We start from the raw sequence: 25,180 nt of genomic DNA on the forward strand, positions 1-25,180 counted from the left end.
AATACAAAGGAACATAAGAGACTACTATGAACAATTAAATGCAAATAAATTTGATAACCTTGAAGAAATGGATTAATTTCTAGAAACATACAACCCACCCAGACTGAGTCATGAAGAAAATAGAAAATCTTAACTGACTGATTACTAGTGAGGAGATTGAATCAGTAATCCAAACCTTCAACAAACAAAAATCTAGGATCAGAGAGCTTCACTGGTGAATTCCATCAAACATTTGAAGAAGAATTAGTATCAATCCTTTTCAAACTTTGCTCCAAATAGAGGAGGCTAGAACACTCCCAAAGCCATTTTATGAGGCCCGCATTACCCTGATATCAAAAGCAGACAAGGATACCACAAGAAAAGAAAATCACAGGCCAATATCTCTGATAAATATAGACACAAAAATCTTCAAGAAAATATTAGCAAACTGAATTCAATAATAATTTCAAAGGTGTAAGCACAAAAGACCCCAAATACCAAAGCAATCTTGAGAAAAAAGGACAAATCTGGAGGTATCATACTCCCAGACTTCAGATTATACTACAAAGCTATAGTAAACAAAAGAATATGGTATGGTCATGGAAACAGACACATGGATCACTGGAACAGAATAGAGATCCCAGAAATAAACCCAGACATATATGGTTAGTTAATTTATGACAACAGACCCAAAAATATACAGTGGGAAAACAACGGTCTCTTTATGAAGTGGTGTTGGGAAAAACTGGACAGTCACATGCAAAAGAATGAGATTGAACCACTATCTTACACTTAACTGAAAATGGATTAGAGACTTGAACATAAGTTCAAAATATCATAAAACTCCTTAGAAATAAACACAATTGGTAAACTCCCTGACACCAGTCTTGGCATTATTTTGGATCTGACAGCAAAAGCAAAGGCAACAAAGGCAAAAATAAACTAGTGGGATATAATACATAAATCAAACTAAAAACTTCTGCACAGCAAAGGAGGTGATCAACAAAACGAGAATGCAACCTACCGAAAGCGAGAAAATATTTGTAACTCGTATATCTAATAAAGGGTCAGTGTAGAAAACATATGAAGAACTCATAAAACTCAGCAAAAATACATACCTGATTAAAAATGGGCAGAGGATCTGAATAGGCGTTTTCAAAACAAAATGTGTAGATGGCCAGCAGGTACATGAAAATGTGCTCACTCTCACTAATCATCAGGGAAATGCAAATCAAAACCACAAAGAGTTATCCCCTCACAACTCTTAGAATGCCTATTACCAAAAAGTCAAGAAATGTGTTAACAAGGATGCGGAGAAAAGACAACATTTGTGCCCTGTGTGTGGGAATTTAAATTGGTACAACCACAGTGGAAACAGTATGGAGGTTCCTCAAAAAATTAAAAATAGAACTACCATGTGATCCAAAAATTCCACTTCTGGGTATTTATCTGAAGAAAACCAAAACACTAACTTGAAAAGGTATATGCACCTGCATGTTAAAGGCAGCATTATTTTCTATAGCCAAGATATGGAAACAACCAAAGTGTTGATGGAGGAATGGATAAAAAAATGTTTTATATATATATGTAAATATATATAACATATATAAATGTATATAAAAACATTATATGTATATTGTTGGAATGCAATTCAGACATGAAAAAGGAAGGAAATCAGGTTATTTGTGACAACAAGGATGAAATTTGAGGGCATTATGCTAACTCACATCCGTCAGACTGAGAAAGACAAATGCTATATCATCTCACTTATATGTGTAATCTTAACAAAAAAAAATCATGCAGTTGAGCTTATAGATACAGTGAAAAAATTGCTGGTTGCCGGAGATGCAGGATGTGGGGTGGGCAAAATGGGTTGAGTCAAAAGGTGCAAACTCTCACTTATAAAATAAGTAAATTATGGGGCTGTAAGTAGACCATGTTGACTATAGTTATTAATATTGTATTGCATATTTGAAAGGTGCAAAGAAAGTTGATCTTAAAGTTCTCATCATAAGAAAAAGTCTTTGTAACTGCATATGGCAATGAATGTTAACTACATTTATTGTGGTGATCATTTTGCAATATATAGAAATATTGAATCATTATATTGTACAGCTGAAAATAATATAATGTTTTATGTCAATTATACCTCAATGAAAAATTTCTTGCTTTCTCAACTTCATGACAACTAGTCTTAATAATTTTAACTCTTGGCATGTATCAACCACACAGCATTTTAAAATGTCTGTACATGAGCAATCTTTAAAGCAATATTAGTCTTAGACTCTGCATCCATTATTCGTAATTTAAATGATGACCATGATCTCCAAAAAAAGAAAGATAGAAAGAAAGAAAGAATGAAAGAAAGAAAGAAAGAAAGGAAGAAAGAAAGGAAGAAAGAAAGAAAGAAAGGACTATTTAATGCCCTGCCTTTTACTACAACTTTGCTAAATATTGGAATTCTAGCACTCACAGGCATAGCATTCCTGACAGGCTTCTAGTATAAAATTAGGCCAACAGCAGTAAAGCCATTATTTCAAAACATCTTTATGTTAGGTAGATGAAGTAATCTTAATGGAAATAATAAACATTAGCTCTGCCCCCAAATGGGCTTGTTAAGGTAGTAGAGCCTGGAAATTGTATAACACTTAAACCTTTATATTCAGAGGTGCAACTCTTCTTCTTAACAATATGTTCATTATGAATCACTTGTTACTGGCTATTCTTATTTAATTAGCCATCACATCCCTAATGTCAGTTGTACAAAAAGTTTTAGGGTATACCAGCTTCAAAAAGGACCTAATATTATTGTCTTCTAGGGACTACTGTAACTCGTTGGCAAAGCTGTAAAATTATGAAAGAATCATTATAACCATGAACTTCCTCTATATTAACATTTATCATTGCAACCACTCTATAGCTTGCCTTAATAGTAACAAGTTGAATTCCCTTACCCATACTAAAGCCATTAATTAATAAAAAACTAGGAATAAGATATGTTACAATAATGACAAATTTGCTGTGTACTCCAACCTAGGAAAGGGTGAGTTTCAAATGCAAATTATACTTAAAGGACTGGTACATACATTAGAAGCAGCTACACAAGTTCATGTGAGGTAATTCCAGCAATCATTTTCTTATCAGTTACATTAATATGTGGGTCATGTACACTATCTTCACTACTAATTACCAAGAATATTTATGTTTCCCATCATGGCCACTTACCATAGTAAGATTTATTTCAACTGTGAAAGAAATGAATTGAGCTCCATTTGACTCAACTGAAGGAGAATCAGCTTGCATGTTCAATATGCAGTGGGACCATTTCCCTATTCTTCTTAGCTGAGTATGCTGATATCCTCTTGATCAATAATCCTATAAAGTTTCCATTTTTAAGGGTGAAGAATAGTTGATTTACAATGTTGTGTTAGAGGCAGGAGTACAATAATGAGATTCAGCTCTACATACATATACATATTATATTTTAGATTCTTTTCTATTATAGGTTATTTAAAGATATGAAATATAGTTCCCTGTGCCATATAGTAGGACCTTGTTGTTTATCTGTTTTCTCCATATTTATGTGTGTTTGTTAAACCCAAACTCCTAATTTATCCCTCCCCCTCAAAATTCAAAAATTGTTTTAAATAAATTTATTTATTTATTTATTTTCTTGGCTGTGTTGTGTCTTTGTTGCTCCACACGGGCTTTCCCTAGTTGCGGCAAGAGGGGGCTACTCTTCCTTGTGGTGCACGGGCTTCTCATTGCGGTGGCCTCTCTTGTTGCAGAACAGGGGCTCTAGCCACGTGAGCTCAGTAGTTGCAGCACATGGGCTCAACAGTTGTGGCTCAAGGGCTCTAGAGCGCAGGCTGAATAGTTGGGGCACACAGGCTTAGTTGCTCTGCAGCTTGTGGTATCTTCCTGGGGCAGGCATCAAACCCGTGTCCCCTGCATTGACAGGTGGATTCTTACCTACTGCGCCACCTAGGAAGTCCCAAAACTCAATTTTTAGGAGCATTTCATAACCTCTGTATTCCAGAAATTTACACATTTGGTTTTACTTTTACACTTTAACAATTTTATTTCTATGAGTGCAAGCATCTTACCCACTATTTTGCTATGGCCAACTCACGCATATATTTTTCTTTTTTTTTTTCCAGTAAATTTCTTTTATTTGAATGGTAAAACTTGAGGACAGCTTCAGGAGTAGTGCGAGGGACACAAATAGTGCTACAATCAGTTGCACACTGGTTTCAAGAACTTGACGAAATAGTACTATCAGCAATTTCAAAAATCATCTAATTGAATTAAAATAATATAGCTGCAGCAAAAACATACTCAAAAGAATGTGTTTTGCTTCCTTGCAGGGATGTCTTCGTCTTAACTGCAGAGGCAGGATGATAAAATCTCACTGTGATTCAGCTTACAGAACTCACACAAAAAATCTAGTTGATTTTTTTTCACAATCAGTATTAATGAAATGTTAAATCAAATTAGTTGTTTATTATGTTTAGACCAAATTAACATATTGACTAAAGCATTCTTTTTTCAACTTATTTGGCATCTGTAGGCACAGACTCTGTAGTTTGATTGAGGTTATCAATATATTTCAATGAAATGTATTCTTTGAGATAGCATTACTTAATAAATTTTTATCTAAAATATAATTCAAAGGAGTCGACCAATCACTCTTTAGGAGGAATATGATATAAAAGAAAAAAGTGATATAAGAAAAAACTACTATTAGCTATTTTATCTTGGGCTTTCACGGGTTTGTTCATTGTATTCTCATTTTTTAAAAAAATCCAACAATTAAAGCATCATTTTAGTTGACATATATACTTGTCACCGAGGAAGTCTTTTCTTCTGATCTCTAACCTGAGCCATATGGAACCAAACAAAACACCAAATAATCTGAAGGAGCATTACAAAGTCAGTTTCAAAGAATCCCTCTGGATTCATTTAGCTTCCAACAGTCTATATTTGACAGTTGACTAATGTGATGTGTGTATGTTTTATTTTTTTTAATTGGACTATAATTGCATTACACTCTTGTACCAGTTCTTGAGGTACACCAAGTTCAATCATCTGTATTTATACACATATCCTGTATTCCTTCCCTCCCTCGACTCCCTCGCACCCTCCCTGTCCCAGTCCTCTAAGGCATCATCCATCCTCGAGTTGAACTCCCTTTGTTATACAGCAACTTCCCACCGGCTATCTATTTTACAGTTCGTAGTATATATATGTCTATGCTACTCTATCACTACGTCTCAGCTTCCCCTTCACCCCCCATCCCCCCAAACCTCGAGTTCTCCAGTCCATTCTCTGCATCTGCGTCCTTGTTCTTGTATTGTCACTGAGTTCATCAGTATCATTTTTAGATTCTGTATAAATGAGTTAGCATACAATATTTGTCTTTCTCTTTCTGACTTACTTCACTCTGTATGACAGACTCTAGGTCTATTCACCTCATTACATCTAGCTCCATCTCATTCCTTTTTATAGCTGAGTAATATTCCATCATATATATATATATATATATATATATATATATATATATATATATATGCCACATCTTCTTTATCCATTCATTTGTTGATGGGCATTTAGGTTGCTTCCATGTCCTGGCTATTGTAAATAGTGCTGCAATAAACATTATGGTACATGTTTCTTTTGGGGTTATGGTTTTCTCTGGGTATATGCCCAGTAGTGGGATTACTGGATCATATGGTAGTTCTATTTGCAGTTTTTTAAGGCACCTGCAAACTGTTTTCTGTAGTGGCTGTGCCAACTTACATTCCCACCAACAGTGCAGGAGAGTTCCCTTTTCTCCACACCCTCTCTAACATTTGTTGTTTCCAGATTTTGTGATGATGGCCATTCTGATTGGTGTGAGGTGATACCTCATTGTGGCTTTGCCATGCATTTCTCTGATGATGAGTGATGTTGAGCATCTTTTCATGTGTTTGTTGGCCATCTGTATGTCTTCTTTGGAGAAATGTCTATTTAGGTCTTCTGCCCATTTGTGGATTGGGTTATTTGCTTTTTTGGTATTAAGCTTCATGAGCTGCTTGTCTATTTTGGACTTTAATCCTTTGTCCATTGTTTCATAGGCAACTATTTTTCCCCATTCTGAGGGTTGCCTTCTTGTCTTGTTTATGGTTTCTTTTGCTGTGCAAAAGCTTTTAACTTTCATGAGGTCCCATTTGTTTATTCTTGATTTTATTTCCATGATTCTAGGAGGTGGGTCAAAAAGATCTAGCTTTGATGGATGTCATAGAGTGTTCTACCTATGTTTTCCTCTAGGAGTTTTATAGTGTCTGGCCTTACATTTAGGTCTTTAATCCATTTTGAGTTTATTTTTGTGTATGGTGTTAGGAAGTGTTCTAATTTCATTCTTTGACATGTCGCTGTCCAATGTTCCCAGCACTACTTATTGAAGAGGCTGTCTTTTTTCCATTGTATATTCGTGCCTCCTTTGTCAAAGATAAGGTGCCCATATGTGTTTGGGCTTACCTCTGAGTTCTCTATTCTATTCCATTGATCTTCCTTTCTATTTTTGTGCCAGTACTGTACTGTCTTGATCCCTGCGGCCTTGTAGGATAGTTTGAAGTCAGGAAGCCTGATTCCACCAACTCCATCTTTCCTTCTCAAGATTGCTTTGGCTATTCGGGGTCTTTTGCGTTTGCATACAAATTGTAAGATTTCTTGCTCTAGTTCTGTGAAAAATGCCATTGGCAATTTGATTGGGATTGCATTGAATCTGTAAATTGCTTTGGGTAGTACAGTCATTTTCACGATGTTAATTCTTCCAATCCAAGAACATGCTATGTCCCTCCATCTGTTTGTGTCATCTTTGATTTCTTTCATCAGTGTCTTAAAGTTTTCTGCATACAGATCTTTTTTCTCCTTAGGCAGATTTATTCCTAAGTATTTTATTCTTTTTGTTGCAATGGTAAATGGGAGAGTTTCCTTCATTTCTCTTTCTGCTCTTCCATTGTTAGTGTATAGGAATGCAAGAGATTTCTGTGCATTAATTTTGTACCCTGCTGCTTTACTAAACTCATCAATTAGTGCTGGCAGTTTACTGGTAGAGTCTTTAGGGTTTTCTATGTATAACATCATGTCATCTGCACAGAATGACAACTTTATTTCTTCTTTTCCAATTTGGATTCCTTTTATTTCATTTTCATCTCTGATTGCTGTGGCTAAAATTTCCAAAACTATGCTGAATAATAATGGTGAGAGTGGACACCCTTGTCTTGTTCCTGTTCTTAGAGGGAATTCTTTCAGTTTTTCCCCATTGAGAACGATGTTGGCTTTTGGTTTCTCATATATGGCTTTTATTATGTTGAGGTAATTTCCTTCTATGCCCATTTTCTGGAGAGCTTTTATCATAAATGGATGTTAAATTTTGCCAAAAGCTTTTTCTGCATCTATTGAGATTATCATATGGATTTTATCCTTCAATTTGTTGATATGATGTATCACATTGATTGATTTGCATATATTGAAGAATCCTTGCATCCCAGGGGTAAACCCCACTTAATCATGGTGTATGATTTTTTTATGTGCTGTTGGATTCTGTTAGCTAGTATTTTCTTGAGGAGTTTTGCATCTATATTCATTAGTGACATTAGTCTGTAATTTTCTTCTTTTGTGACATCTTTGCCTGGTTTTGCTGTCAGGGTGATGGTGGCCTCATAGAATGTGTTTGGGAGTGTTCCTTCTTCTGCAATATTTTGGAAGAGTTTGAGAAGGATACGTGTTAGCTCTTCTCGAAATGTTTGATAGAATTCACCTGTGAGTCCATCTGGTCCTGGGCTCTTGTGTGTTGGGAGATTTTTAATCACTGCCTCAATTTCCGTCCTTGTGATTGGTTTGTTCATAGTTTCTATTTCTTCCTGGTTCAGTCTTGGAAGATTGTATTTTTCTAAGAATTCATCCATTTCTTCCAGGTTATCCAATTGATTGGCATATAGTTGCTTGTAGTAGTCTCTCATGATGTTTTGTATTTCTGAGGTGTCTGTTGTTACTTCTCCTTTTTCATTTCTAATTCTGTTGATTTGCATCTTCTCCCTTTTTTTCTTGATGAGTCCGGCTGGTGGTTTATCAATTTTGTTAATCTTCTCAAAGAACCAGCTTTTAGTTTTATTAATTGTTGCTATTGCTTCCTCCCTTTCTTTTTCACTTATTTCTGCTCTGATCTTTATGATTTCTTTCCTTCTGCTCACTTTGGGGTTTCTTAGTTCTTCTTTTTCTAAGTATTTTAGGTGTAAGATTAGGTTGTTTATTTGATATTTTTCTTGTTTCTTGAGGTAGGACTGTATTGCTATAAACTGCCCTCTTAGAACTGCTTTTGCTGCGTGCCATAGGTTTTGGGTTGTTGTGTTTTCATTGTCATTTGTTTCTAGATATTTTTTGATTTCCTCTTTGATTTCTTTAATGATTTCTTGATTGTTTAATAGTGAAATGTTTAGTCGCCATGTGTTTGTATTTTTTGCAGTTTTTTTTTCCTGTAATTGATATCTAGTCTCATGGTGTTGTGGTCTGAGAAGATGCTTGATATGATTTCAATTTTCTTGAATTTGCCAAGGTTTGATTTGTGACTCAAGCTGTGATCTATTCTGGAAAATGTTCTGTGTGCCCTTGAGAAGAAAGTGTATTCTGTCTTTTTTGGATGGAATGTCCTATAAATATCAATTAAGTTGAGATGGTCTAATGTGTTATTTAAAGCCGTGTGTCTTTATTTATTTTCTGTTTGGAGGATCTGTCCACTGGTGTAAGTGGGGTGTTCAAGTATCCCACTATTATTGTGTTACTGTCGATTTCCCCTTTTATGGCTGTTAGCATTTGCCTTATGTATTCAGGTGCTCCTATGTTGGGGGCATAGATATTTACCATTGTGATATGTTCTTTTTGGATGGATCCCTTGATCATCATGTAGTGTCCTTCATTGTCTCTTGTAATAGTCTTTACTTTCAAGTCTAATTTGTCTGATATGAGTATTGCTACTCCAGCTTTCTTTTGACTTCCATTTGTATGGAATATCTTTTTCCATCCCTTTACTTTCAGTCTATATGTATCCCTTGGTCTGAAGTGGGTTTCTTGTAGGCAGCATATAGAAGGGTCTTGTTTTTATATCCATTCAGCCAGTCTGTGTGTTTTGGTTGGAGCATTTAATCCATTTACATTTAAGGTGATTACTAACATGTGTGTTCCAATTACCATTTTCTTAATTGTTTTGGGTTTGTATTTGTAGGTGTTTTCCTTTTCTTGTGTTTCCTACTTAGAGAAGCTCCTTTAGCACTTGTTGTAAGGCTGAATTCTCTTAACTTTTGCTTGTCTGTAAAGCTTTTGATTTCTCCATCAAATCCGAATGAGATTCTTGCTGGATAGAGTATTCTTGGCTGTAGGTTTCTCTCTTTCAGGACTTTCAGTATATCCTGCCATTCCCTTCTTGCCTGCAGAGTTTCTGTAGAAAGGTCAGCTGTTATCCTTATGGGTTTTCCCTTATATGTTATTTGTTGCTCTTCTCTTGCTGCTTTTAATATTTTTTCTTTGTATTTAATTGTCATTAGTTTGGTTAACATGTGCCTCGGTGTATTTCTCCTTGGGTTTATTCTGTATGGGACTCTCTGTGCTTCTTGGACTTGATTAATTATTTCCTTTCCCATGTTGGGGAAGTTTTCCACTATAACCTCTTGAAATATTTTCTCAGACCCTTTCTTGTTTTCTTCTTCTTCTGGGTTGCCTATAATTCGAATGTTGGTATGCTTAATGTTATCACTGAGGTCTCTGAGACTGTCTTCTAGTCTCTGCATTCTTTTTTCTTTTTCCTGCTCTATGGCAGTTATTTCCCCAATTCTATCTTCCAACTCACTTATTCTTTCTTCTGCCTCAGTCATTCTGCTGGTTATACCATCTAGAGTATTTTTAATTTCAGTTATTTTGTTTTCCATTGCTGTTTGTTTTTCTGAGTTCTTATGAACTGTTTCTTGTACTTTCTCTATTTTGTTATTGAGATTTTGTATCATTTTTACTAACATTACTCTCAATTCTTTTTCAGGCATTTCTCCTATTTCCTCTTCATTTATTTGGTCTTGTGGGTTTTTTTCCTGCTCCTTTGCCTGCATGGTGTTTCTTTGTTTCCTCATGGTTGTCCAAACTTCTGGGGTTGCTTGTCCCAGTGATAGAGGCGTTTATAGAAGACTATCCAAGCCCCAGACTAATGTTCGAGTGTTGGGTTACACAAATACTAAGTGTAAGAAACACATACCTGTATAAGACACACAATTACTGAATCCATTAGGACATAAAGCCCTGGAAAGACCTGACAAAAGAACCCCAGTATGCTATCAGATATTCAAAGAGAAACCCAACAGAAATTGAAAACCAAAACAGAACAAAACAGAAACAAAAGCAAAAATAAACAAGCAAACAAATAACACCTTACACATACAAACACTAATCCAGGGAGTTATTGTAAGCTAGGATCAAATATAAAAAAGAGCTAGAGTACAACCAGGCAGAATGGAGATTCTCAGAATGAAGTTAGACAATTGTACTAAGAGCTAAGATAAAGACAAAAACCTAATATTAAATACCAAGACGGTGTGTCATCTGGAGAATAGAGCAAGGAGTCTGAGCAGATCGATAGTTTTGCTGCTAAGTATGTTAAGATAAAATAAACTAAAAATGGGTGGAAGACAGAGGAACAGAAGAGCGTAGTGTGACTGGAAATATGCAAATAAAAAGAAAGGAATAGAAATGTATAAAAGATAGAGATGAAAGGAAGGTAGGAGAGATATATAGTCCATACTACCAAAAACTTAGCTAGAAATAGAAGTATATAAAAAGGCAAAAAAATAAAAATAGAATAAAAAATAGAATTAAAAAAATGTGTTATAAAACTTGTAGATCCCTTAGGACTAAGATTGTAATTAATAAAGGGGAAAAAAAAAAACGAGAACTGATTCCAGAATGCACCAGTTCAATAGAATTGATAATAATATTTCTCTTTCCTTAGAGTCTCAGCTGTAAGTGTCCTTCTACTCGCCTTGGGTTTTTTGTATTATTCTGTGACCAGCACAGCTTCCGTTGTTGTTCATCTGTAAGCGCTGGTGTGTGGGGAGGGAGAGGGTACAATAGTGGCTCCTTCCCCTGGGAGTGAGTGAGCAGTGGCGCACTGTTGTTTCCGTTGGGCTTGGAGGTGCCTGTTGCAGAGGGATGCTGGTGGCTCAGGTGTAAACAGAAACTCTCAGAGTTGGACCTCTCTCCAGGTTTTTTTTTTTTTTTTTTTTTTTCTTGGCAGCCTCCCTGCTGCTGGTGCTCCTAGCCTGCTCTCGGCTGCTTTCCGGCTCTTTATGCTAGGCCTGCCCGAGGGCCTGAAGGTACTTCTTATCCCTGAGTCCCTTAGGTGGCCCTCAGGGATCCCTCCACTGCCTACTGCAGGCCCTGAAAGAGAGAGAGAGAGGCTATGCCTGCTGCTCCTCCCGCCCCCCCCCCCCCCCGCCCATGAGCCTGAAGCATCCAGCAGCCATCATGGCCGGGCAGCTCTCAGGGGCAGGCTCTCTTTGTCGTGGACCTCTTCCCTCCTGTCCTCTCAGTGTGTCACCTTACTGGCAACAATTTTTCTCACCCTGAACCAGCTCTCCAGTTCCCACGCTCCCACTGCCGGACCCTCTGTTCAGCTGTGAATCGATGTCTCAGTCTGGGAACGCTGAGCAGTGGTGCGGACCCTCCGTGTTCTTTTCAATCCCTCCCGTCTGCCACAGCTGAGCCGCTTCACCCTCTTTGAGCCATCGTAGATGCCTCCTTACCAGTTATGTTGGGATCCTTGTGGTCCTCTCTGGTGTCCGAGGTCATCTGCTGGTGTTCAGTTGGTTCTCTGTGGCAATTATTGCGTCTTTTGGTGCATTCCCAATGCATCTGTGGAGAGGGATGCATTCCACGTTCCACTACTTTGCCGCCATCTTTTCTCCTTGTATGCATTTCTTATGAAAGAATTTCCTGCCACAAACCTTAGCCATATGTATGTGACAGGTTTCAATCTCCATTACATTATCACTAAGCCACCACTAACATAAAAAAAGAGTTACTCTAGTTTTAAGCCAATGATAGTGGAGAAGATTTTGGACTTGAGTTAATGCTGTAATGTGTTGAGGCTTTTAGAATGCTGGGAAGGGGTCAGTGTGTTTTGCAAGGGGATGAACAAGAATGTTTGAGAGCCAGAGGGCCGACTGCAGTAGGCAGAAAAATGACCCCCAAAGATATCAGGTTCTCATCCTGAGAACATGTGGATGTTATATTATCTGGGAAAAGGGTCTTTGTAGATGTGATAACTTAAGAATGTCAAGCTGGAGACATTATCATGGGTTGTCAAGGTGGGCCCTAAATGCAGAGAGAGATTTGGCCGACACAGAGGAGAAGACCATGCATGCCAAGATGGAGAAGAGAAAGACTCGAAGATGTTGGTCTTGAAGACGGGGGTGATGAGCCACAAACCAAGAACTGCTGGCAGCAGTGGGGAACAGATTCTCCACTGGAGCCTTCAGACGCATAGCCCTGCTGACACTTTGGCTTTGGTCCAGGATGCTGACTTTGGGCTTCAGGCCTCCAGAGCTGTGAGAGATTAAATTTCTGTTGTTTTTGGTAACCATGGTTGTCATAATTTGTCACAGCAGCCCTAGGATTTTTGTACCAGAGCTGGGGTGTTGTAAGAAATACCTAAACTGGGAATGGCTTCAGAATTGAGTAGTATGTAGAGGCCAGAAGAATTTTGAGGCACATGATAAAAAAAAGGCTAGACTGCCTTCAGCTCATTATTAGTAGACCTGTGGACAGAAAACATGCTTTGGTGAAAATTCAGAATGACGTGGAAGCATGGGAGAAAATGCTTATATAGTCTTAGAGAATACATATTTCATCATAACAGAATGTTGGTAGAGAGGTAAACACTAAAGGCACTTCTGATGATAGCTCAGAGGAAATGAGGAACATGTCACTGGAAATTAGAAAAAAGCAAACCTTGCTATCTAGTGGCAGGAGATTTAGCCAAATTCTATCCTACACTTAGGTGGAAAGCAGGACTTACAGCAATGACCTTTGGTATTTAGCTGACAAGACTGCCAAGCAAAATGTTGAAAATATGGCCTGGTTTCTTCTTGCTGGTTGTAAAAAGATGTGAGAATAAAGAACTAAATCGAGAGCAATGTTGAACGAAAAGAAACTGGTTCTTTATGGTCTGAGAAATTGCCAGCCTATCGAGATTGCAAAAATTATGCTAAAATTAAGAGAATCACTCTTAGGAAATCATGTTGTGCAGAGAAGTCCAAAGGTGTCCTTTGCTGGTTCTGAAGAAGTCCAACGTGTGACTCATGGATTCTCTCAAGAAACTCGGAAGGCAGGAATAGAGATGGGATTATTCAGGAAAGGTCTTTGGAGGACCTTCTTGTCTAAGGGTATTTATCCCTGTGACATACATGGCAGATCTACAAGATTTATGCGAATGCTATATTAGCAGAGCTAGCTTGTACTGAAAGGGATTGCGAGAGGACACAAATGAAGGAAGGCTGCTGGACTCCAGATTCTACAGGAAAGAAACAAGCTGACAAAACTACTCAGCTGCAAATATGTGCGATCCATCAAGAGAAAGGAAGCATGACTGTAGGTAAAAAACCTTAGTGTCAGAGGGCAGAGCCATGAGCCCAGAGGATGGAACCTCAAGCCACAAAGGATTATTTGCAGGCCTTGAAACGTACTGACATTTGCCCTGCTGAATTCTGAAATTGCTACAAGTCAGAGACTCCTTTCTTCTCGTGTCTTCCTTTTGGAATAGGATTGTCTATAACTGTTATTCTAGGCTTGTCCCCAATATATTTTGGGAACAGATAAGTTGTTTTTCCTTTCATTGGTCCAGATATTTAGGGGAATTTTATTCAAGGATGGCTTATATCCAGGGTCACACCCATACCAAAGGGAGATGATTTAGGTGATAAGACGGAGACTTTTTAATCTTCTAATTTTATTGTATTTTTAAGTATTTATTTATTTGTTCATTTATTTATTGGCTGCATTGGGTCTTTGTTGCTGGGCACAGGCTTTCTCTTGTGGTGATGAGCGGGGGGTTCTCTTTGCTGCGGCACGTGGACTTCCCATTGCAGTGGATTTCTTGTTGCAGAGCACAGACTCTAGGCATGCGGGCTCAGTTGTTGTGGCTCCTGGGCTCTAGAGCACAGGCTCAGTAGCTGTGGTGCATAGGCTTAGTTGCTTTGAGGCAGGTGGGATCTTCCTGGACCAGGGATTGAACACATGTCCCCTGCATTGGTAGGCAAATTCTTAACCACTGCACCACCAGCGAAGTCCCGAGACTGAGACTTTTGAGCAGGTGATATTTCCATGAGACGTTGTACTTGAGCTGATGGTATAAAGGATTGAGGTTTGGGGGATTATAAGATGGAGTGAATGTATTTTGCACGTGGAACAGACATGAATCTTTGGAAGACAGAGGGCAGACATTGGTGCACTGAGTAATGACTCCCACAGATGAGAGATTCTAGGACCCTGTAAATATTACCTTATTAGAAAAACTGGTCTGGGAAGATGTGATTACATTCAGAATTTTGAGATTGGGAGAGTATCCTGGATTATCAAGGTGGCTCCCAGATGAACTCATGGAATCCTGATAAGAGGGAGGCAGAGGTACATTTGACACACATGGGAGATGTGAAGGCAGAGGGAAAAGAGATTTGAAGATGCTGCCGTAGAAGAATGGAGACTTGTGGCCATTAGCCGAGGGATTCCAGCAGCCACCAGGCGCTGGAGAAGAGAGGGAATGAATTCACCCCAGAGATTCCAGAGACAGTGTGGCCCTGCCAATATCTTCATCTTGGCCCAGTGATACTGATTTCACACGATGGCCCCAAGAACCATGAGATAGTAAATTTATATTGTTTTAAGCCACCAAGGTTCTCATACATTGCTAGAATTAGCCCAGGAAACTGATAGAGGTTGGATTACTAATCCTTTCTCTGAATATTTCATAGATTTATTCATTCAGTCAGTCATTCACTGACTCAAAGATTACTACCTCTTAAGTTCCCAGTTTCGTGCCTAAAGGCAGAAAAATAAATTAGTGCAATAAAATATGATACAAGATGTAGTGAAGGAATGAATTGCAGGCTTAGGCGAACTAGGAAAAGAGAAAATTAAAAAATAAAGAGGTCTTGGAGGATGGATAGAACACCAGTTGGCAAACACTAGAAAAATGTTAAAAGCATTGGCACATCCATGGTTGTCATACGTAAAACAGCAGGGGATGGGGACACCGTCGACAACTCCACACTCCTCTCACAATTCTCATGATTATCTCCTTCCAGGTCAGGTCCAAGGCTCATAACGTAGAAAGTAAACCAATACGTATTTCAGGAAGAGTTCCTTGGAAGGCATCCTCCGAGGGGCCCCATTTCCTACAGATCTGCTCTCTCACCCAGTTACCCCAACACCCTCCCCCTTTGCCGTCCGCGTGACAGGTTACTCATTACACAACCCCTGAGGCCACAGCTCTCTTCGTTCTCCCCTGAACCCTGGGCTCTGTCTAAACGCCAGGGCACGTAAGCACTTACATTCATTCCTCTCCACTTTCCCCCAGTCCTGTGGTTGCCTTCCACCCCCCTCTGCCCCCCACGCAGGGACGCTTGGACTCTGACTCTTTCCCCCACTTGGCTGATCTTCTTGCCCACAGCATAGGGGCAGTAAGGGAAAGAGCTTTGAAGTGGGAGAGGCTGGGTTTGAATTCGGGTTGTAACTCTTTCCTTCCCTCCCTCAGTTCTCAGCTTCTTCTATGTAGTTGGGCTCATGATACACAGTAGTAGCTAACTCTAGTGAGCACTGCCTAGGTTTTAGGCACTAAGAAAAGAACACTATATGTTTTCTCCCACAGCAATCCTACAAAACAGATTTTTTAAAAAAAATCCCCATAATCGAGGGAAGAAAACTGAGGCACAAAGAGGTTAGCTGCTTGCCCAGGGTCACTCTTGGTAAGGGGCAGAGCCAGGATTCAAAGCCAGGAGGTCTGGTTGCAGAGACTTTGCTGTTAACCATGAATGTAAAGAGATGATTAGCGGGTTGAGCCTCTGGTCCACACATGACAGCCCCCTGATTTTCCAGGGGAGTTTCATGTTTGATCTGTTTCCCAGTGTTTCCAAGCAGCAGGAGCGTGTCTCAGGTGATCAAGTCCATGTGCTGGTATAAATGCAAGCCTCACGGTCCAGGGCTGCTGTTGTGAGAAAGGGTTGGGCAAACCATGTGCTTAGATGTAGCAGTCATTGAAAATGATGTTTACGGAGAATTTTCAATGAGCTTATGACAAAGTGATCAAAGAAGACTGTACAATTGTCTGTAGCGTCTGAGCTAAACTCTTTAAAAGACTGTGTCAGCTGTGGTCAACATCTATTAAGCAGTAAACATTTTTCCTATTCGTTTGGCACCCACACGACCCAACCAAGGAAGGACTGCTTGAAGAGTGTCACGAGGCGCTCTCCGTCCTTGTACTTTCCATAGCCTGGACCAGAGGACTGTGCCTGCTGATGATGCCCAATAAATGCTTACTGATTTGAAGAACGAATGAAGGAGGGAGGAAGCACCACTTTGCACTGGTTAGATCATCATCTTCAGCAGACTGGGGTCAGTTTGGAGAGTCATATTTTTAAAAGGAAATTAATATTTTTATTCCAGGACGCTTCCTGGCTCAGTCTATGGGCAACAGAAAGGCAGAAGAGGGGATGTAGTCAGTTCCCAAGGCAGCAGCTTGAAGTTGTTACTGTGGTAGGGAGATCACCCCAGGCACTTCCTGTTTTCTGCATTTGATAAAGTTGGGTTTGATGCTGATGCAATTTGTCATATCTTGTTTATTTTACTCTCCTACGACAACCAGGCAAGAGTCTTTTAAACCTAACTATTTGCTTGCTGTTCCCATCCAGTGGAAAGCACAGAACTATTCTGTTTATTTTCCCCTGGGGTCAATCTATATCACCACTTTGTACCTGGAGTGAGATACAGAAGTGATTCTGAGACAGTGAGGTACCTTTTTCTGTACTCTGCACGATGCTGGCAGTAAAAGCAGGAAAGGTTTTAAAACTATGTCCTCGATGTTCGCGTAGTGCTTGTGCTTTCCAAAGCACAATCACAACTACTCCTCAATTTACCAGGTGTTAGTAACCTTGTTTTGTGGACAAGAAAACAGGGCCAGAGATGTCAGTTGACTTTTCAAGACACAAAGCAAGTACATGTCAGAGTTAAGACCATTGCCTTAAATTTCCAGCTCCAAGTTTGCTACTACCTGACCCTCACTCATTTTGTAGCTACTTGCTGTGTGCTGGCATGGTGCTAAGTGCTTTCTCTGTGACGTCCCTCAGCCTTTCAATCCTCTGTCCTAGAGCACACACCAGCCTCCTGATTACCTTGCCAACCTTATCTCAGGCCACTGTTCCCCCTGGTGGCAACTCCGGGGATACACCACACTTTTTCCTACTCTAGACACTCTGTGTTTGCTGTTCCCTCTGCCTGGAGTCTCTTCCCTTACTCTTCACATGGTCAGCTCCTTATTCTCCTTCCAGCTTGACCTTGAGTGTCCTCTCAACGAGAGTCCATCCTGGGTGACACTATCTCAGCAGGGCCTCCCTGGTAGTCTCTCTCCCAGGGCTGTGTTTAATTCCTTCTTAGCAAACATTTTACAACTGCCAGCAAACATTTTACTTCGTTGCTTACTTGTTTATTATGTCTTCCCCGCCTAGAATGAAAGGACAGCACCATGTTCATCTCATTGTCCTAAGGTGGGGATCTGCACATTGTGGGACCTCAATAAAAAATGTGCCTCATGACAACAGGAGAGGAATGGAGGTGGTTCCTGTATTAAATAACAAGCTGGAATTCTCTTTCAAGTGAAAAACTTTGATGCTGAAATGAAATCTCTTTCTGGCTGTAATGCAGATAGAGGGTTGGTGACAGGCACCAGATAGATGTAGGCTGGCTAGTTTGGAGTTGCTGAGCTCACCCAGGGGCAATAAGAGGGTGGCTTGACCTAGAGCAGTGGCCATGCGACGGGAGAGGGGACTGAGCCCAGAGATGCATAGGACTGGGTGACTGACTGGGAGAGGGGGTGCTGGAGGAGGGCGGGGCATTGACTGGGCCTTCCTGGACAGCCTCCTGTCTTCCCTACCGGCCTGGCTGGTGACACTGGGTTGCTGAGTGGCCTGGCCTCCTGTTGCCATTTCAGGTCCAGCAGACAGGAAGCCTGGGCAAGGTGGTGTCCTGGTCCCACCAGTCCCCCTTCGCCCGCCCACTCTGGTTGGGACAGGTCCTTGGCTTCCTGAACATCTATGACCCTGACTAGGCAAAGCTGTGTACAGTCGAGGAGGTGAGAGCTCCTGGGAGAAGGTGGAGCTTCCTGAGAGCACAGGGCTCAGGCCACAATGTGGGGAGGGGACCTGGCCCTGTGCCCTATGTCTGGGCAGCTGAGGTCCCCACCCTATTCATCACCAAGCATCCTCCAGGACTCCCCAGTGCCCACTTGACCTGAGCTTCTCTGTCTCCTGCAGACCCCAAGTCCCCGGATGTGTGTGACTTCTTCCTCCAGTGCACTGGTGAGTGGGCACCTGCCTTCCCTGCCCATGGTGCTGGGTGAGCAGGCGCCTTCCCTGCTCCATCCCTCCCTGCGCAGCGCCCACTTGCATGGTTATTCCATCCCCCGGAACACCTGGCCCCCAACTGCCCATCCTAAGCTTAGCTGCAGAAGGCTGCCTTGTGTGCTGGGTCCTTCTGCTGGCAGAACCTGACTACCCTTCTGGGTTCCTGGGTAGAGCAGGGGGCACTGGGAGACAAAGATTTGGAACCTGAGGGTGCACAGAGCTGGGGTGGCCAGGGCAGTGGATTCCCTCCCACCTGCCTTTGGATGGCCGTGTGCAGCCTCTAGACTCTTCTGATGAAGGAGAAAAGGCTGTTTCCCCAACTCCATCACTTAAAAACTTGTATTGTTTTCTGTTTTTCGGTTCCAGCTTGAACTCACTAACAGGACACAGGCTGACGCTCACCTCTCTCTGCAGAATGATCTCTAGGTGTCTCCCTCGGGCCCCTCTCCCGTCTGTACCCTGTGCAGCCCCCTCTCCCGGCCTCCTCCCCTCAGGCCTTGGAGTCCTGTCACCTTTCTCTCTAGGCTCCTGTGTTCCCTCCAGCACAGGGATAGGCACACAGCAGGGGCATAGAAAATGCTCAGTCGAGGGGGGAAACTTTAGCTTCACTGAGGGGGACTGGCTGAGAATTGCAGGACCTGAGATACAGAGGATGTGGTTTTACTGGTCGGGCCATGGAAACCTCCCAGGGTGTCTGGCCCTGTGCCAGGTGCTGTTAGGGTTGCAGGTGCGGAGGGGGTGGAGCCAAGTTACTGCCCTTGGTGAGTTTTTAGAAGGACAAACTCACGGAACCAAAAAGCTAGAGGAAACCACAGAATGGGGTAGGAGTGAGTGGCCCTGTGGTGAGAGCAGAGGAGTCAAAAGGGGTGGGCCTGAGTTGGCTTCCTAAGGAGGCGTGACAGTCAGACAAGCAAAGGGAGAGAGCTGGGCACCCCAGGTTGGCAACAACGTGAACACAGCCTGGAGGCAGGGAGTTGAAACCTTTCTTTAATTTTCGTTTCATTCATTCTGTCTCAAAGCTGAAGCAACGTGAAGGACACATTCAATGAAATGTAGAACTCCAGTGACCAATGAGGACGGGGGAATAAACCCTAGAGTTGGGGGCTCTGTAATAAGGTGTTGCACAGTAGTTATAGCTGGACCACATTTGGGTCTGAGCTTCCTAGTGACAATAGATTCCTATATATACAAAATCACTCACCCTCCTCCCAGCTTGGCATTGTTTATGCATTTCTTTCTACATTCAACCAGTGTACTGAGTGTGAGTCAAAAATTATCCGCACTCTGACTGTAGAATTTATTTTAATTAACTTTTAGAAAAGGCAGATGCATCATTTTCCAACATAATCGCCTTGCTTTTCAGTACACTTGTCCATCTGTCAACAAGCTTTTGTATTCCCTCATTAAAAAATGTTTTAGGCTGAGCTCTGCGCCACGAATGCACTGGTGGCACTTCTTATGCAAAACTTTCGTCCTCCTTAGGGCTCTTTTCGGGGACCAAAGAGGTGAAAGTCTGATGGAGCAAGATGAGGACTATAGGGAGAACGTTTTAACACTTCAAAACAAAGTAATCCACGCTAGACAGGTTTCGAAAAGTGTGTGGGAGACGGGTACCAAAACAACTCACAAAAGAACATGAACAGAAGCATTTGGGTGTCTGCAAACAAAATGTGGACCAATCTGCTAAGCAAGGTGAAACTTTCTTAAAGAGAATCATTACTGGTGATGAGACATGGATTCTTCACTATGAGCCTGAGAGTAAACGGCAGAGTATGGAATGGAAACATCCTCAATCACCGACCAAGAAAAAGTTCAAAAGTCAACCATCAGCTGGAAAATTGATGATTACAGTTTTCTGGGATTCTCAAGGGCCAGTATTGGAACTTCATCAGGAAAAATGTTCCACGATCAGTGGTGCTTGTTACAGTGAGATGCTTATTGAGGAGCTGAAGCCTGAACTTCAGATTAAACGCAGAGGACTGTTATCTAAGGGCGTTGTGATCGTCCACGACAGTGCACGTCTGCACACTTCTGCCCATACTGTCGACACTCTGCAAAAACGTCATTTTGAAGTGTTAAATCACCCTCCCTATAGTCCTGATCTTGCTCCATCAGACTTTCACCTGTTTGGTCCCCTGAAAGCAGCCCTACGAGGACGAAGATTCACTTCTGATGAAGACGTGAAGAGAGTGGGGCATTCATGACCCAGCGCCCGGCCTAAAACATCTTTAAATGAGGGAATACAAAAGCTTGAGACAAATGGACAAAGTGTCTTGACAGGCAAGGAGATTATGTTGAAAAATGATGTATTTGTCTTTTCTAAAATGTAATTAAAATAAATTCTACATCCAGAGTGTGGATAACTTTTGACTTACCCTCATATATCAGCCCCTGTTCCTTTTGATGCCAGCTTCGCAGGGAAACCAAGCAGAACCAAGACACTGTCCCTCCTGGGGTTTCTGTGAGGCCCAGAGAAACAGGAGTGACCTTGTCTTTGATGGCCTGGTGTACATACACGCCTAGGATTCTGCACTCTCCCTTCCTAGCAGTGAAGATGAGGGAGGGATGGAGGGAGAAAAGTAAAGCCAGAATCCTGGATCTGAGTGGCCACCCCATGACCAGTCTGGCCTGAGCAGCTGGAGCACTCGTGTCCCTCTGGCTCTCAGGTGTGGGATGGTGGTGAAGGGAGGAGCTGGGGCTGGGCCTGCCTTCCCTCAGGACCTGATGCTCCCCAGCCCAGAAAGGCCTGGCTGTTTTGCCAGCAAGGATGATGTAGGGAAGATGACCTACCTGACCATGTGCATCAAGGAGAGCTTGCGGCTCTACCCGCCTGTGCCCCAGGTGTACCTCCAGCTCAGCAAGCCTGTCAACTTTGAGGATGGTCACTCTCTACCTGCAGGTGGGTGGGGTGGATTTCAGGGTGGAACCAGAGTCCTTGCGGGTGCTCTCTGTCCCCCTGCACCAGTGGGGAAGAGGCCAGGCTTTGTGTTTGGCCTTTGTCCAAGTCCTAGCTCCACAATGTATGGGTAAATACTTCTACCTCTGAGAACTGCTCTCTTTCCTGTAAACTGGGTTGAGAAGAGTCCCTGCCTTACAGGGTTGTTCTCAGGATTAGAGACAGTATTCGCCAGGGCTGTCATGTCCCACCATGCAGGATGTGCCGTGAACAACTTCAGGAGGCGTCATTCACTTAGACTATGATGCTGTGCACTGTGCAACCTGTGCAACTGGGTGTGGCAGCTTTAAGGAGTGTTTAACTCTGGATCTGATGCACAGTGAGCATCAATGAATGGTGGCTACTACTACTGATTGCATAAAATTGTGAATAACCACTTCCCTTGAGGGTCGGTTAATGGAAAGCAGAAAGTGTGTAATAGCCCTTCTTCTTCTACCTCATAGTGTGGTGGTTCAGTCCTCTCTCCCTTTTCCTTTCTACAAATGTCTGTGTCAGGTGCTGTGCTCCGTGCTGGGGCTACAGGAAGTAGGTGTGAGGACGCTCAAAATCACGTTGCTGCGTTGAGGGTGGTCATGAACCCTCTGGCACTGGCAGTGCTCAGGGAGGGGCTGGTGCCCAGTTAGGGGGATGCTAGGAGATTCTGGCCTGTGAGGAGGGGGCCTGGCTGCCCCAGGACCACCTGGTCACCAGGCCTCTGCTCCTCCCACAGGCAGCCTGATTTCTCTGCACATCTATGCCCTCCACAGGAACAGTGCAGTGTGGCCCGACCCTGAGGAACGCCATCCCAGGGCCCCAGAGGTCAGATGAGGTGGGCGGCTGCAGGGTCAGCCTGCCCTAGGACCTGACAGGTAGTTAAGCCAGGCCTGTCCCCTTAGGTCTTCGACCCCCTGTGCTTTTCCCCTGAGAATATGACCAGACACCACCCTTTTGCTTTCATTCCCTCCTCTGCTGTTCCCAGGTAAGGAAAGCCTAACATCCCTGGTCCTCTGGACTTGGGAGTTGAGGATGGAAGATGTCGTGGGGGAGGCATCATTTGGGGGAACTGTGGGATGAGGGGGACCATGCTGGGTGCATAGTGACCCTGATGTGGGGGAAGTTCCAGCCATTAGCATGTTCTCGTCCATGGCAGTTGGGGTGGGTGCATCATTCCACGAGAGACCCCTAAGCCACAACCCACAATATGAACCTACCTAGTCTGGGACCCTCACCATGCTCCCAACATCTCTTTCTTAGGCCCAGGTCAGTCAATCGATCAGCCAGTTATCCATCCAAAAAGAGTTCCTGGTTTCTGTGGGCCACTGGGAGCACTGGTTTTCATCAGTCTGGACACCCAATAGCCTGATGTCATTTTGTGCGGCTCCTCACAGGAACTGCATGGGGCAGCACTTTGCCATGCACGAGGTGAAGGCGGTCACAGCCCTCTGCTTGCTGTGTTTTGAGTTTGCCGCGGACCCCTAGAGGCCACCCATCCTGTTACCCCAGCTGATCCTGCGCTCCAAGAATGGCATCCACCTCCGCCTGAAGCCACTGGGCTCAGGCTCTGGGAAGTAGCTCTGCTGAGAGTAGGGCCCCAGCCAGCCCAGGCTGTGGCCTCTCCCTGGGCGCTGCCCTCTCCAAGCCGGGCTGTAGAGTAGCTGTGTTCCCCTGTCTTCCGCAGATTTGTGGGTTAGAAGGGGAGTAGGCACCTGCACAGATAGTCACCTCCAAGGCAGCACCATGTAAACAAGTGTGTCTCTAAATGCTTATTATGCACGTGTCCCAGAGCTCACTCATTCATTCAGCAAACACATGGTGAACACCTACGGGCTTCTAGATGCTCCAGTTATGACCCATAATTGTCCCTTTTCCTAAAATTTATACAGCATTGGCAGTGGAAGCTGTGCCTTGGGACTGGCGGTTATGACCAGGCACTCGCTCACTCCATGTGATGGAGAGATGGCTTTCGGGGCTTGCCCTTCATGGAGATCTGATTCTTTGTTTAACTTTTCATGTATGTGTTTGGAATGTAACAGACATAAGGACAAGACGCTTAAACCAACAATACACAAGACAATGAATTTTTCATCCCTGGTAACCACTGCTGAGGTCAAGGAATATGGAGGATGGTTTTATGGTTGTATCTTCTGCCCTTCCTGAGACAGGTCTCTGTGGCACTCCTGCCATTGTCACCATCTGTGTCACAGTGACCCGGTGCACTGGACATGTGGGGTTTTGCTGGGGAAGGTGGCAGAATGGCATTAGAGGGTGGCTTCCTGGAAGAGGTGGTGCCTGAATCAGGCCTTGAGGCAGGGAGAGGTATGAAAGTGCAAAGGGGGACTTTTGGAGAGGGACTCAGGCTGGGGCCATGTGGGGAATTAGTGCTCCTTCCCCAGTAGTCCCTGTAGCAGCTACCTGAGGGCTGGGGGCACAGACACCTCTAGGGTTCAAGTCTAAGGCCATTAGTGGGCTCCAATCCAGGAAATGGACAACTGTGGAAGGGAGCGCACTGGATGCTTGGGGGAGGGGCAAGAGAGGGGAATTGTAGCCCTGGGACTTGAGGACGTGTTTCTGTTGCCCTGGGGATACACCACCTGGAGACACATCCTTCCTGCTAGTGATGCCTCCCCTCTGGGAAGAAGGTCACAGCCTTGGAAGCTTGGCCAGGGCCACATGCTCCCTCCTGCAAAGCCCTGTCAAGACACAGAGCTCCTTGCTCACCTGAGACTGGGATGCCCGGGCCTCAGGCAGAGTGTCCCCCATGCCACCCACTTTCCCTCTGTCCTGGCCCTGGACAGACCTTTCTCTGCACAAGTGAAGAAATGGTTTCAATAGGCAGCACCAGGGTGCAGAGCGCAGGGTCATAACCGTGTGTGGCCCATGGGTGGCATCGAGTCTAAGCTGTGTCTACTTCCCTGATGTCTGGATCCTCAGGAGGCCAGTGAGGCAGGACGGAGGAGGCTGTTATCCCGCTTCAATACTAAGCGAAGGAACCTGCCCAGGTGCTCATCAACAAGGAGCTTGAGCTGAGGCCTGACTCTGGCCTCTTTGGACTAAGGCTCCATGGGCAGAACTGCCTCTCTCTCTGAGGACACGTGGGCGCTCTGGAGCCAGAGGGAAGGGGGAGGCTGCATGTGAGCGGGGAGCTGGGTCCAGCGGGCACCGAAGGGGAATTCCACTTAATCCTACCAGCTTGCACAACAGACCTGCCGCCTCCCAGCATCCAGGGAGTGTGTACGTGTGTGTGAGCAGAGTGTGGAGTGTTCGAGGGGCACACGCAGGTGAGGCTGCACAGGGGTGGTGTCTGTATGTGTCCTGGGGTGTGCACAGGAGTGTGGACACAGCTGGGGTCTTTCCTACTGCCTGGAGCAGGGAGGGTCTCTTCTCAGTCACTCTCTTCAGCTCCTGTCACAACCTGTGGTTAGAGTTCCCACCCATGGCTGGCCACCCAGAAGACCAAGTTCCCATCATCCCATGCTCTGAGAGTGACCAGCCAGAGCCCTTGTGCACCACCTGACGCCAGGGGACCTGCCAAGCTTCCTGTCCAGGACACTCCCAGCTACCTCTCCTGCCCCAC

At 43.4% G+C, this 25,180-nt stretch overlaps 1 pseudogene; it reads left to right on the forward strand.

The window, feature by feature from the left end:
• The first annotated feature begins 21,344 nt into the window (after positions 1 to 21,344).
• Positions 21,345 to 23,178, forward strand: LOC130857461 (cytochrome P450 4B1-like; annotated as a pseudogene).
• The last annotated feature ends 2,002 nt before the right edge of the window (positions 23,179 to 25,180 follow it).

This window comes from Hippopotamus amphibius, chromosome 1 (assembly GCF_030028045.1).
Source record: "Hippopotamus amphibius kiboko isolate mHipAmp2 chromosome 1, mHipAmp2.hap2, whole genome shotgun sequence".
Lineage (NCBI taxonomy): Eukaryota > Metazoa > Chordata > Mammalia > Artiodactyla > Hippopotamidae > Hippopotamus > Hippopotamus amphibius.